Source organism: Sander vitreus, chromosome 10 (assembly GCF_031162955.1).
Source record: "Sander vitreus isolate 19-12246 chromosome 10, sanVit1, whole genome shotgun sequence".
NCBI classification, from domain to species: Eukaryota; Metazoa; Chordata; class Actinopteri; order Perciformes; family Percidae; genus Sander; species Sander vitreus.
This window is the reverse complement of record NC_135864.1, coordinates 8,176,713-8,192,934: the sequence shown is the minus strand read 5'-3', so window position 1 is coordinate 8,192,934 and position 16,222 is coordinate 8,176,713.

The window sequence follows — 16,222 nt, the reverse complement described above, 5'->3', positions numbered from 1 at the left end:
TATTATGTTTGAGGGCTTTTTATGTGTTTGTTGAGTCAGTGACAAGATTATTTATGTTCTGGGTAAATTCACATACGCAGATATTACAATCCCTGCCATGCAACCATTAGTGGATATGACGACACAATGTTTGGCTTTTAATGCTTCATATTACAGATAATGTTCAAGTAACAACATACATTTTTTTCCTGAGGTCCATCACTCAAGGAGAGTCACATTCAGCAGGCTTTTTTCTGCCATTTTGGTTGTAAAAATCTTCATTCACATCATCATGGACGCCCGGAAGAACAGTCTTCAATTTACTTTGACCAATGGAGATCCTTGATAAAAAATAAACAATAAACAATCTTACCTACTTTTTTCTACCAAGTTGATCCAGTCTTCACCATGCAAAAATCTTCGAATGTCTCCAGCTGTTCCAGCTATTCAAAAGGTATTTCATACGCAACACTACTTGGCTGCAAATATGCAAAGATTCAAAATGGCTTATCGATTGATGAAATAAAGCCTACAATTTCTTCAAAATTTCTTTTTCCTGCTTTAAGTCGACCAATTATGACTAATAGTCAGGTCATTTTCAACAAACTTAACTGACCTCCATTTTTAATTCTGTAAAACATATTTTGTAGTATACAAAGCTGGTCAAAATACTTCAACTGAAAGACAAGTCGTCACATTTCCAATTAAACTAGCATTAATATCACTAGCAGTATCAAAAATATAATTCATTACATGACAACATCCTACATACACAGCAACTAAAAAAGGATTTTACAAAGGTTGGTGGGTTCAGTCTTTCTAGCATGCACTGCAAAAGTGTGTATGCCGTTCCAAATGTGTGATTTATAACCTGAGGCCAGAGGTCAAACCATCATTTTGGAGGTACTGTGATATTTTTGGGTAATGAGAAATGTACAAGTGATGCTTTTTGTTAATGAGTTCAGTGACATGCTGATAAACTCCCTTGGCTATCTCACCTCTGCTCCCATTTCAGTCAATGTCAAACCCCTCCTCTGGCACATCTGCTCCAGGACCTCTCGTCTCACCCTGTAATGTCCACTGCTGATGTGCACGGCTAGAGCAGATGGCGTGCATACACTCACAAACACACACACACACACACATAGACATGGATGCACACATGAACCTGATGCATACATGCCCTTGTTTGTTTTCTCTTTTAAAGGGATGGAAGTCAGCTACGATTGAGCTGGAATATGGTGAACTAGACAAATAGTGTTGCAGGGTGAGATTAATCAGTACACAGTGTTGGGCTGCAGGTTACTAAGGTGGATGAGGCCATTTTGAATGCCTGATTAGATTTGATGTGTGAAATGATGCCTTCGCTTGGCCGTCCTGTTCCATTAGAAGTGAGGCTTAAAAGGCACCAACTACAGATGAAGGACTGTGGTAAATGCAATGCTTGCAATACGGGAAACTGGGGAGATGGATGGATTTGTCTGTGTGGGTGTTGCAGTTGGGTGATGACCGAGCAAAGGTTCATCATGCAAGCTTGTCTGTCAGCTTAGCAGTTTTGATTTTAATTGGACACAACATTGAGCTCACTTCCTGTTCCTGGATGTTTGCTGCCAACTTAGGTCAGACATTATAGTCAAACTCTGTTGCATAGATGACATTTAAACATCCCACAGATGTTACACAGCTTTCTAGAAAAAGTCACTGAAATTACCACACTGTATTTGATGATCATGATCTAAGAAATTAACTTAAAAAATCTTTTTGTATGGGTTGACTTGTCGAATAACATACAGCACAAATTTCTCCTTTTACTTGCCAAAACATGTAGGATTTAGTCTCTGTTCCACACTGTGAAGCAGAAGATGGTGGTCATGCTTCTGTAATGCTTGTCAGATGTGTTGTGAATGCCGATTGGACTGGAAAGCTGCTGCTGGTCTGTATGTTGATGCACATAGTTGCCACACAAAGGCTAAACTTCATTTGTCCGCCAGTATTGGCTGAGATGAGTACCTTCTACATAGAGGTGACAAAAGCAGGGTGAGCCTTTTGTGTTTGAGATGTCACTCTGACCGGCATGTGCATGAAAAAAATTTCTTAATTGGATTCTTACTCTGAGCAACTGGATCCAACCGTTCTAATTATTCCATGAGCGATTTCTGTATTTGTGCTTTTGTCCTGGCTTTTCTCACTGGTTTGATGTGGATGGGAAAGAACACGGAACTGCGTTGGAAAAAGGTGATATCACACATTTCTGAGCTAAGCAACATTATTAAAATATGATGCCAGTTGTGGGGTTATTTGCTCTAAATGGCAGCACTGCAACTGTTAAACCACATCCATATGGACCAGATCAAGCAGATTATATGAGTTTTTTGAGTGTTCAACTAAAAATAAATAATAATAAATAAATAAACTTTATTTAGTCATACATACTTAACATTATGGAGAAGATTTAAACCACTTTGTCTGTTTAAAGATATCCTCCTCAAGATTTTAGTGCATTTGTAAAAATCAAACCCCATTTTTTCCTCTCTGTACAGTAGTTTTCATTGTAAGTGGCAGAGTCCGCCATTCCATCGCTGCATTCAAATTGCTGTCATACGCACAAGGGATTCACTGGAAATGATGTATTCCAGCATTACTGCTTTAATCTGATCTCATTAATGACAGCCTCACTGTTTACTGTTCACTTTCAGCTGTTACTGCTATTGCAAACCAGACATCCTTCTGCTGCCACATTCCATTAAAAGCATTCAACCAGTCACTAAGGTCATCAAAAAAGCATCTACGAAACAAGACAATAGTCATTTTCATAATTTGTTGTCAGTTGTAAATGTTGCAGGGATTTGGGAGCAGCAGGGAGCTGTTAAATTAAGGGTCCCAACATCCCAGCAAGGTTACACACTCCTTTTACCTGCTGTTGTGTGGAAAACAATTGTTTGCATTGTAAACATAATCTCATTTGCTCCTCTGTTGTTTGTGCTGTAGCATTAAACTACACTTTTTCCACAAGTAACTACAGGTGTCACCATGTCAACCAGGACTGAAATCTTTAGGATTAAAATTTAGACTTAATGTTGTGCAAACGCATCTTTGAACACACCAAATCCACCTAACCTGCTTTAAAAGTCATACAACAATCTGAGCTGCCCTTTGCAGCAATAACAGTGTTACTATTGAGCATTCTCAAACCTGGAAACACTATGGGCCCTATTTTAACGATCTGAAACGCAAGTATCAAACGCCAAACGCAAGTAGCTTTGTGGGTGGATCTCGGGCGCTGTTGCTATTATACCGGCGGGATAAATGACTCGATGCGCCCCATGCAAATCTAAGATGGGTTGGTCTGAAGTAGCTACATTACTCATAGGTGTTGTTTGGGCGTAACGTGCAATAAACCAATCAGAGTGTTATCTCACATTCCCTTTAAAAGCAGGCGCGCTTGTTCCATGGCGGATTGCTATTATAATGGCGGATTTGCTAGGTGCACGCTCTTAATACATCCATTGGCGCATGCCAGGAGCGGTTCACAGCCGAGGAGACCGACGTTTGCTATTGATTTTTCTTTTTGACAAAATGTAAATAAATAAATGTCACAAAAACATACTTTCCGATGTTTTGGGCTCTCCCTCACTGAATCACGAGGTTATGAATGCATGGTGATATTTTTACAATGTAGTCTAACATTAGACTGGGATTACTTCAATATAGACGATGCAGCATTTCTGTCTCTCCTCTCCTATGCTGCTGCTGGGGCATTTGGGTTAACTGGCATCGGCACATGCAGGTCAACATCACAACTCCTTAAGTTCTCTAATATTTCCTCATTTATGTCATCAACACATCTATGATTCATGAAAATGTGTAAAACAAGGTCATATTTTTCCTTGTATTTATGTATGGTTTGCAAAAATGGGAACTGCTGGGTCTGTGAGATGAGAGAAGCAAAGTGTGCACACTATACATTACGGCCAAGTACGCACCCTTAAAATAGCATCTGAATAACGCGCCACTGACTTTAGACTAGTTTTTTCTCTGTCTGTGGCGGAATTGTTTTCTGAAACTGCAAAATAGCACTAGGGAACGTTTGCGCTGGAACACGCCTCCTCTTTTTGCTGAACCACCCCCGGGAGCGCGCGTGAGTCTGTGGAGGGAAAAGTCCGCTGTGCGTCAGGTGAAAAATAGGAATGATACATGCGTTGGTGTACAAAGTCAATTGCGTTGGGTGCAAGATAGGGCGCTGGGTGCAAGATAGGGCAAGATAAGGCCATATATATATATATATATATATATATATATATATATATATATATATATATATATACTTTTTTTTTTATCAACCAAATTTCGAAGCAAAAAGCAAAAAATAGTAAGTGGCCCTTGACTGTTAAAGATTTTCCAAATCATTATGACATTGTGAGAGAAAAGTAGGACTTCTTAAAAATACCATGGTAGGGAGATCGTTTGAATTCTTCGGAGTTCTTCTACTTTAACATTATTGGATTGAGGTCCAATTTATGACTTTGAAATGCTGATCTTCTGGAGCCAATTTACTGACTGCTTTTAAAACCACGTAAGCACAGACAGTAATAGGTATATTCTGTTGGTGTAGCCAGAGAGGAGATGGTTATTTAGCAGGGAGGACCCAGGTTCAAATTTTCAATGCAAATCTTCAATCTTCAAAGTATTTGCCCTATTAAAACATTCAAAAGAACCTCTTGCCTCCTCTGAAGAGAACGCTTACACACTTTAACAAGACTTCTCCTCTGAGGAGTTGAACAAAGTAACACATCATAATCTTCATCACGTCATCGTTCTTATGATCAACACCGTACAAGTCAATCCAAAAAAAGAGAAAATGTAAGCAGCCCCGGACAGTGACCTTATTTCTCCAGTATTGTTCTGTGGAACTCCACTGTGGAAAAAAACTAAGGTGAAACTTCAATTACCCTCCTGTCTGCTGAGATGATGCTTTTTTTTTTTTTTTTTTGAGAGGAAGAGGGCTGAGCCACAGGTGAAAATGTTTAATCAGCTTTTGCACTCACCAGGAGATAAAGTTGTTCGTTGAGGACGGTGGAAGTAGGGGCGGACTGGGCTTTGTGAGGTTGCTACCACAAATCAATGCAGCCTTTCTGTTGGAGCTGACAATGAGGCTTTTCCGCAGGCCCATGTTATCAAACAGTGGTGGGTTTCCCATAATCTAAGTCATTGTCGAGCTTTGGCAGCAACTGCACAATTGGAGTCTACACATATTTTGAGCATGTGTGCTATGACTGATATACGGGTATGTTTCTATTAAGGTGTAATAACAGTATTTTAAACATGTAGATTGATGTATTTATTACATTAAAAGCCATATAGAGTGGAATAAAGCAAAATCCAATGAAACTTCAAAGGTCTTAAATGAAAAATGTATTAATGAAATGACTAATATTTTACAGCATCTATAGCATTTTAACAGAAGATATCACTCTTAAAAACAAAGTAGGGCTTATTCTAGTCAAAACACTTTGTTCCGACATTCAACAACTATGGGCCTCCAGTGAAAATTCCATTATGAAGAAGCCAAGATATCAATTTCCCCACTGACAGTAGCCTCAATTTACCAGAACACAATGCAGCCATAATGTCTCTAAAACAAAACATCTCACTCCACTGTTGATATTGTTATCACTATTGCCATGTTAAACCCAAAGCTGACAATAAATAAATTCAAACACAATCTCTGGCGGTCAACAGAGCGAATCCTGATAAAGGTAGAAAATAAAATTGAATGCAGGAATAACGAAGATGAGGAAAAGAACAGGTTAAAACAAAAACAAAAAATATAATGTAACTCCTGAATGTGTTTTGAATGTTACAGATCTCTGCAGCTCTACAAAGCTTTTGAGCTTATTCACATTTTACAGCTTGCACATTTAAAGGTTTTCCAATAGACCGACGGCACTGTATGCTACATGCCCAAGACCAAAGAGCAGACAAACACAGTTTGCAAACAGCTATTGAGGAATGTAGAACATTTAGAAGAGCTGATGTTGGTGAAGACCAAAACAGAGCTGTTAATATTAACTGGAGTTACATTCTTTGGCTGGCTGAAAACTCACCTCTAAACTAGAAGGGCACTCAGAGAACCAAGGCATGCCCTCGCAATGTTAATGGAGTGTGAATTTCCCAGTGGGGAAGTCCCTATCTCGTAATGTTAACACAAGTGAAAAATAATAAATGGAACCCCATGGAAGCCCATCCTACACCCTTCCACCAAGTTTTATGAAAATCTGGCAAGTAGTATTTCTGTAATCCAACAGACAAAGCAAACCGAAAACACAACCTCCTTGGCGGAGGTAATACATGCTAACGCTGCTTCAGGTATGCTGGATGTTTGCGAACACGCGTTAGCTGTGACAGTAATAAGCTAACTGTCAAGTTGTTTTTCTGCCCCCTTCCGGACAAACATTTGATTAATGCTGCTTTAACAAACACGGGAGCAATGTTTTATAATACAGTAGATCCCACAATGTACACCTGACATTGCGCTTGCAATTAATTAATAGGGGTGTCACTTTCATAAGTTGCAATGATATAATTTGCTGTTATGGAAGCATATTCTCTTTCACATTGGCGTACTGTATAGCTGTTCTAGTCCATTTTTGTCTTTCAGGGAGAATGTCTTTTTTTTTTTACTGACAAGGCAGTAAACATTGAACAAATAATCAGACTCGAAACGTGACTGCCAGCGTTACACAATCTCACAGAGACTTTATTTCTAATACATTTTAAACAGTGGATTCAGTTGTTTAAATATACCACTAAATCAATATAATTAAGTAGCAACTTTCGCATCATCAAACCCATATGTATTGTGTCTATATGTTCATCTTTTTGAGCAGGCAGACTGGGCACATTTTTTATAGCAAGGATTCAGCAGATGAATCCATTTGTAGAAAAGAAAATACAGTTAAATATAGGCAAGATGTCCCAGTTACTGAGGAATACCGTATAGTCAGCCATCAAAACCAAATGATAAAAGCCTATTTATATTGAACATTTGACAATTACAGCATTACATAAATACTACGGTTGTTATGGAGACATAATGATGAATCACCAGAAGATGAATTGTCTTTTTGCTGTCTAAATTGGTTCAGTTAGACTGAGTAGCAGATGCCTGCTTCAAGCCAAACCACAACATTCAGCTGCCACCTGTGGTGCATAGAATATGAAGCTGTAAAAACAAGATTGATCATACATGCATTGCTTTTTATCTTACTTAATGTTGAAGTTTAAAAAATTCATAATTCATATGTATCATTTGTTAGAGTTGTTTCATGGCACCAAATAAAAAAAAAAAGACAATTATTACAATTATTTTTTGGGCTTGTTTGTTTTAGGAAAAAGGGATTGTTGCATGTTTACTCCAGAGACTAATCGCTAAACTGTAGATTTAAACCATGAGTGATATTGGCATCCCCTTAGACCTGTGTTTACTCATCTAACAGATGTTCGGCCTCATTTGCAGATTTACATACATTATTTTTTACGAACAAAATCTTGAGGGATAGAGATGGAAAAAAAAAAAAAACATTGACACGTCTCAGATCTGAGCAAAACAATTGCAGTTAGGTTTTCTCTTAATGTTCAAACCTTTTCTGAAATCTTCCCACGCTTCAAATATTCTTCAAAGTACCTTTTTAGAATATTAAGCTGACATTATACATCCATGGATAACTTTCCATGTTCATCTTAAACTCTTCAAGAATCTGGATGAGTGTGCCTAAATGTATAAGGCTGAATAAGTTCAGAATTTAGGCATTAAATATGCATCCTTTAAAGTCTTCATTTCACAGAGGTGCTAAGTCACATTTTTCTTACATGAATCATTTCACTCCTAACATCCAGCTAATATCGTTCACCCTCCTCTCCAACTCTTTCAAAATGCACCAACAACTTCCTGTCCCCTCATGACATTTAGGCTGTAAACCCTCAACGTGAAGCCTAATTCCTCCTCAATAGCAGCCGTGTGTTGGATTCACTTCTGGCACGCCAAAGGGGATTATGGTTAATAGAGTTGTCCAATACAGAGGCAGAATTAGCCCTGGCTGATCATCCTGTGTGGTTTCAGCTCAGGTGTCATTGTGTGCCCACAGTTGGAAGCATTGAAAAGAAATTTGATTTTGGAAAGGGGAGGATTGTTCTTGCCTGGTACCTGAACGAAAAGTTCTGTTCTATGTTTTAGCTATTTGTGCTAACAATGACTGTTTTGTGTTGCAGAAAAAAACAATCTGTGAGTGATTAGATTCTGCCAGACATAGAAGTGTTCAAAAGGTGTGTGGGCTTGTGTAGTTAAGGCAGCCTATTTTTTGAGTGTATGGGGACATGAGCATGAGGCTCAGCAGACTTCAGTACATATGTGGTCATATATAAAGAACATTAGCCTATGCAATTTGAAGTTTCTTCCTTCTAAAACAGCCAATATGAAACCATTCTGTGACCATAGTGAAACGTACTATCACCAAAGTGATTTGTGGTTAAAAAAAACTGTTATAAATTGCCAATCCAACAGAAAATAAGTTACTTAACCCAAATTTACCAACACATTTATCTTCAAAGTTCTAAATTTTGAAAATGCCACATGTCATGTCTTTTGATCTTTTTCTTCTATTTTCTCATTTCAAATTATTATGCTCTGCTGGCAAAAGACAACATACTTCTTCAATATCTTCAGTACTTGACTCATAACACCATGGCAAGCAACATTTTCTTTTTGATTTTCCCCTGAACTTCCCATCACATTTTATAGTTTTAGATGATTTAATACTCTGGTTGAGGTTAAAGTTTGTCGATCCACAGCCAGAGGATTTGTACACAGCCTGACATGAAGGTCTGCCTTTGATGATGATGATGATGATGATGCCCAGGGCAACAACGCCTCCTAAGCACCAAATCAACACAGCACTAAATCATAAACAGCAACAGCTTTAGCCAGCGACCTCTGTTTTCTACTATGGCAAGATGCTGGTATGAATATGGTGGTGATCAAGGTAGTAAACTCCAAAATTTGGACTTCAATAAACACAGACCAACTACGGTCATGCAGAGCACTCTGGAACTAAGTTAAGAGTTTCAATCAGGCTAAATAACAATGTCTTAACAGTGTCGCAATCAGAAATGACACTTTAAAAATGACATATAATCTAACGGTTGATTTTTTATACCTAAAATACTTTCTTTTTAGAAGTTTAGATCTGCAAGTATGTGACTTTGACACAGGATGACCCATTTTATCCTGAAAGTCAATGATGCGTCAATTATGTTTTTACGTGTGTGTGTGTGTGTGTGTGTGTGTGTGTGTGCGTGCGTGCGTGCGTGCGTGCGTGCGTGTGTGTGTCTGTGCGTGCGTGCATGCGTGTGTGTGTACGTGTGGTGTGTGTGTATGTGGTTTATTTGTGTGATGGTCTGTTGAAAGGGGGTCAGCCTCACTGTAGTGATGTATGATGTTTTGTTGTAGTTCTGTTTGTAATGTAGGTGTGGATTTATCTGCTCAATAAGTGATATTGAAAACAGGTATGCATCATTACCTCCTCTAAGTGCTGACTGATTGGTCACTGTCAAGTTGTGAAGGGACAGGTAGAATAACTCTGCAGTTAATCAAATTCTGTTACGACTGGTGCACTCATGGGTGTGCATGTGCCCAAAGGTAAACTGTGATTTCAGCAGTAACTGAGAAATTTTGAATGAATGTTTTTTTGTGTGATTATTTTGTATTCTTAGTATCTAGTGTCAGGCCTGCCATGCCTCTATACCTGAGTAGGGGGTATGTTCCAGGTGAGGCTGAGATGGTAAAATACCAGTCATGTACTGTATGTACTGTACTGTGGAGATATCCTTTGTTCTCATACAGCTTATTTTACCTAAAAACAACCTTTCATCTTATCATTGTGCTCTGCGTTTGATTACAGGAGATGCATATCATACTCATCACTGTGTACTATATGAAAAAAGTAGGCTGGATCTCACTAGCAATAAGAAGATAACTTAATTCTATCATCTTTATTCAGAAAGGTCTCCTGCTACAGCTGACACTTATATCACTATATCACTTCTCTTCTGTAAATTAAAACTGCTGCTCAGCAGACCAGATCTCAGGCCTGTTCATCTGTTTGACTCTTCTTACCCCTCAGGTAAATCCTGAACTTGGAAAGACTTCTTTTCACTGCTTTGCACCTTATAAATGGACCTCATTACATAAGATTTAAAAAGTTGAATGTCTTTTCCCAATGGCAGATTTTAAACTTTAGTTTTTTCTAGCTTTTGCTTGTTCTCCTTTCTTCCTGCTGTGCTCAGGTCTCTCTTGCAAAAGAGATCTTGATCTCAGTGAGATTACCTGCAGATTTTATCAGGTTTGTCTTTGATTACCTTCCTTGGCATGTTTTTTGCTTGTTTCATAAATCTAGTGCTGCTCCCCGCCAACATTCACTTCAAGTTTTCCAGTGCCAACCAGTTTATATTATCATTTATATTTATTAGACTGGCAGCACTGTATTGTTGTTATCATCAAATAAAAAAACATCTGATCCAATAGAAATGGTCACTCCACTTGATGATGAAATTATGTATACGTTTATTATCATACAGCAGCCTGAAATCCAAAGTATTTAATCCTCAGTGTCGGAGAAGTTGTATTTGACTATTTTTAAGCAAAGCCACTCCTCACCCAAGATGGATCACTGTATTAACTGTCCTTCACATTACTGTGAATGATACATTTACTGCTCATTTATCTGTTGAATCTATCTGGATTAGGACATAGAATTTAAAATCTCTATATTTGTATACAACACATACGTTTGGTGTTTTAAGCCCCCAACGTCGTCTTCCAGGCAGTGCTGCCTGGAAGGCACTAGGATTAGGCAATGGTTAGGGTTAGGTGCCTTGAAGTCGACGGTCGCAGCGCTGCCTTGAAGTCAACATTGGGGGCTTAAAAACACCATTGAGCATACAACACATTGCCCCGCAGTGTGTTTTGTTGCCATTCAACAAAAAGGGCACAAAGGTGCTGATCCAAACTGACATTTAAAGTTCTTCCATCCGGGCAGAATATGCAGCCATGCATTCACTCATAATCTGTCAATGTCTCCTGTTGTTGCATTACAAAAAGAAGGAGAAAGCACCTTTGTGACACTGAACAACTCCCAGAAACACAGTTACTGTAACAGTCAGCAATGTTAAACTTCGGTTCAAGTGTTAGCCAAAGAGGCGTGATGATCTCTTAGCGAGCATTTCTTCTTTTTCTTTTTATATCAGAAAAGATTGTCACTTTCTTTTTATAACTCAATTATTTCAGAAGCAGCTCATTTTGCTCAAACAAACTTTGATTTTGAAATCCATTACTTTTAATTTCACTTGTGATGCTGAGGATGACTGTGTCGGTTTGTGTGAGTGTGTGTGTGTGTGTGTGTGATATGTAACATTAACTGTCTCAAGCACTCATCTGCTGTGTACACCTGCTAGGAGTTTCTCAGTGGGCTTTAATTGAATCTCATACTCTCTTGGAGGTGCCAGGGCACCGTGGAAATCTGATCTTTGACTTGGCGTCACTGCATGGCAGGTGGGATGCAAAGGAACTGCTGCTACACCAGCTGTCATAAAGTTAGCACTTGGACTTTAAAATGTTGGCTTTGAGCTTTTCCTAAAACTCAGAGTCTCCCACCATGATAATTATAATTATCTTCTACTCATTGGATATCTGTTATCTCCAATGAAGACTAATCATACCGTCTGGTGCATACACTTCCTGAGGGAAACAGCAATTTGGTACTAAATTAACGTGACGCATATGCACATAAATAATAAATAAATACTATCACGAGTCAACCGTCTCTCATAAACAGGTGTGAAAGTGCCTGTGATGTACTGTAGATAGAGTACAGATAATCCTTCTTTATTTTAAGTATGTAATGTGGTTGCAAGGCTCCAGAAGGTTCAAGGAAAGCCAAAGATGTGAGGAGACAGTGAAGGTTATGAGGGTGAAGGCAGCCTTTGTTGTAGGAGAGAAGACAGAGAAGGCATATTTTAAAGGATGATGAACACATGGTTCCCAACAGAAGAGCAAGTGAGCAAGGACATTCAGTATTTACAATGTGCAAAGTGGGTGGGGGAGCCTAATGGCATTGCATTAAAGACCTCCTGTAAAAAGAGACTTGTGAAATGAACTGCCTCAACTTTAATTATAGAGAATTCACTCAGAACGCCTTGGCAGAGCACACACATCACTACCACAGAGATCTCAACAATGCTGCTGTTGAAATATGTTGCTGTCAACTTCTTTTGATTTTCATTTGGTTATCAAAGCGCAAAATACATCAAAAACAAATACTTTTTATAGTTCTAAAGACTGGACCTTATATACAGTACAGTGCAAAGGAAGAAAGTAGGAGCAGGACAGAACCAGCAATACCAAAGATAGATAATTGAACAGGTACAGATTGATCACTTTATGCCACTTTATTTTCTGTAAATTCTAACGAGATAGATGTGCCATTGAAAGATACTGTTGCTCACCATTTTGTCTCTCATTTCCCAGGTGAAATAGAATGTATCCTTGCTGCTGCTGCTGCTGCTGCTGCTGTAAGAACAGAGTGGGCTGGAAGACAGAAATCCCGGCATATAATTAGGACTTTAACTGATTTTGCTGGCACCCACTCCGTTGAACATTTGAATGATGTTCACAGTAGAAAATGAATCAAGTATTAAGCTTTCTTGAAGTGGAATGCCACCCCGAGAAAGAACTGGCCTATGTTATGATTTTTGAAAGTAGGAGAAAGCTGCACTTTTATAACTGTGATGCAAACTTTGTGATTCTTTAAATTTATGTTTTGGCACAACTTTTCCTCTTCAGGATAAAAGCCACTTACTTAGATTGTGTATGTCACCAACATTTTAAAGTGCTCATATTATGCTTTTTGGCCTTTCCCCTTTCCTTTATTGTGTTATCTGTTATCTTTTTTGTGCATGTTATAGGTTTACAAAGTGAAAAAGCCCAAAGTCCACCCCAAAGGGACTTACCATCTCCACCAGAAAACACTGTTCACCAACTGCTCCAAACAGCTCTGTTGTAGTCCAGTCTTTATTCTGTGACAAACGTGCATCACTTTGTAACACAAGTTATAATGCTCGCCTAGCTGCTAGCGTGGCATTCCCTCATACTCTGCTTCTGACTGGCTAGTAGTCCTTACCTAGGTACTGCGCATGTGCGACTCCCAACAAAGATGGAACAGAAGTGAGATGCCTCACTCTGTAGCTAAAACAGAGAGCTCAACACACAGGGTGAAAAGTGGAGCTGCAGCAATGTGTAGTACAACAAAAATAATGTGTTTTTTGAAAATTAAACCATGTAAACCTATTCTGATATAACCTCTAAATACAAGTATGAACCTGAAAATGAGATGTTTATTTGAGAGAGTGATTTTTTACTTTCAAAACGGCAGGGTTGTTGGCTAGAAAACCAAAACCATGAGCAGAAAGACAATATTTTCTGTGGGTTCATCACTACAAGCGTAGTAAATGATGTGATCCACTGTTAATATTGAAACATTGAGTATGGCTGCAAGCAATAGGTATACAACAGAATATCAATAGGCATCCAAATGTTGTTGCAAACATGTAATGCAGACAAACAAGAAAAGATTCATTATAAATCCATCCATCCATCCATCCATCTTCATCCGCTTATCCGGGGTCGGGTCGCGGGGGTTGCAGCTCCAGCAGGGGACCCCAAACTTCCCTTTCCCGGGCCACATTAACCAGCTCCGACTGGGGGATCCCGAGGCGTTCCCAGGCCAGGTTAGAGATATAATCCCTCCACCTAGTCCTGGGTCTCCCCCGAGGCCTCCTCCCAGCTGGACGTGCCTGGAACACCTCCCTAGGGAGGCGCCCAGGGGGCATCCTTACCAGATGCCCGAACCACCTCAACTGGCTCCTTTCGACGCAAAAGAGCAGCGGCTCTACTCCGAGCTCCTCACGGATAACTGAGCTTCTCACCCTATCTCTAAGGGAGACGCCAGCTACCCTCCTGAGGAAACCCATTTCGGCCGCTTGTACCCTGGATCTTGTTCTTTCGGTCATGACCCAACCTTCATGACCATAGGTAAGGGTAGGAACAAAAACTGACCGGTAGATTGAGAGCTTTGCCTTCTGGCTCAGCTCTCTTTTCGTCACAACGGTGCGATAAATTGAATGTAATACCGCACCTGCTGTGCCGATTCTCCGACCAATCTCCCGCTCCATTGTCCCCTTCACTGCGAACAAGACCCCAAGGTACTTGAACTCCTTCACTTGGGGTAAGGACTCATTCCCTACCTGGAGAAGGCACTCCATCGGTTTCCTGCTGAGAACCATGGCCTCCGATTTAGAGGTGCTGATCCTCATCCCAGCCGCTTCACACTCGGCTGCGAACCGATCCAGTGAGTGCTGAAGGTCACAGGCCGATGATGCCATCAGGACCACATCATCTGCAAAAAGCAGCGATGAGATCCCCAGCCCACCGAACTGCAACCCCTCTCCACCCCGACTACGCCTCGATATCCTGTCCATAAATACTACAAACAGGATTGGTGACAAGCGCAGCCCTGGCGGAGGCCAACTCTCACCTGAAAGCGAGTCCGACTTACTGCCGAGAACCCGGACACAGCTCTCGCTTTGGTCGTACAGAGATTGGATGGCCCTGAGAAGGGACCCCCTCACCCCGATACTCCCGCAGCACCTCCCACAGTATCTCCCGGGGCACCCGGTCATACGCCTTCTCCAGATCCACAAAACACATGTAGACTGGTTGGGCATACTCCCAGGCTCCCTCCAGGATCCTTGCGAGTAAAGATCTGGTCCGTTGTTCCACGACCAGGGACGGAATCCGCATTGTTCCTCTTCAACCTGAGATTCGACTATCGACCGAACCCTCCTTTCCAGCACCTTGGAGTAGACTTTACCGGGAGGCTGAGAAGTGTGATACCCCTGTAATTTGCACACACCCTCTGGTCCCCCCTTTTTTTAAAGGGGGAACCACCACCCCAGTCTGCCACTCCTTAGGCACCGTCCCAGACTTCCACGCAATGTTGAAGAGGCGTGTCAACCAAGACAACCCCTCCACACCCAGAGCTTTAAGCATTTCTGGACGGATCTCATCAATTCCTGGGGCTTTGCCACTGTGGAGTTGTTTAACTACCTCAGCAACCTCCACCAGGGAAATTGATGCCAATCCCCCCTCATCCTCCAGCTCTGCCTCTACCATAGAGGGCGTATTAGTCGGATTTAGGAGTTCCTCAAAGTGCTCCTTCCACCGCCCTATTACCTCCTCAGTTGAGGTCAACAGCGTCCCCATCCTTACTGTACACAGCTTGGATGGTTCACCGCTTCCCCCTCCTGAGGTGGCGAACGGTTTTCCAGAAGTACCTTGGTGCCGACCGAAAGTCCTTCTCCATGTCTTCTCCGAACTTCTCCCACACACGCTGCTTTGCCTCTTTCACGGCAGAGGCTGCAGCCCTTCAGGCCCTTCGGTACCTTGCAACTGCCTCCGGAGTCGTCTGGGATAACATATCCCGGAAAGACTCCTTCTTCAGTCGGACGGCTTCCCTGACCACCGGTGTCCACCACGGTGTTCGTGGGTTACCGCCCCTTGAGGCACCTAAGACCCTAAGACCACAGCTCCTCACCGCAGCTTCAGCAATGGAAACTTTGAACATTGTCCACTCGGGTTCAATGTCCCCAGCCTCCACAGGGATGCACGAAAAGCTCTGCCGTGGGTGTGAGTTGAAAGTCTGTCGGACAGGGGCCTCCTCCAGATGTTCCCAATTTACCCGCACTACCCGTTTGGGCTTACCAGGTCTGTCCAGAGTCTTCCCCCACCCCCTGACCCAACTCACCACCAGATGGTGATCGGTTGACAGCTCCGCCCCTCTCTTCACCCGAGTGTCCAAAACATATGGCCTCAGATCAGATGAAACGATTATAAAATCGATCATTGACCTTTGGCCTAGGGTGCTCTGGTACCAAGTACACTTATGAGCATCCCTATGTTCGAACATGGTGTTCGTTATAGACAATCCATGACTAGCACAGAAGTCCAACAACAAACAACCACTCTGGTTTAGATCAGGGAGGCCGTTCCTCCCAATCACGCCTCTCCATGTGTCTCCATCATTACCCACGTGCGCGTTGAAGTCCCCCCAGCAGAACTATGGAGTCCCCGACT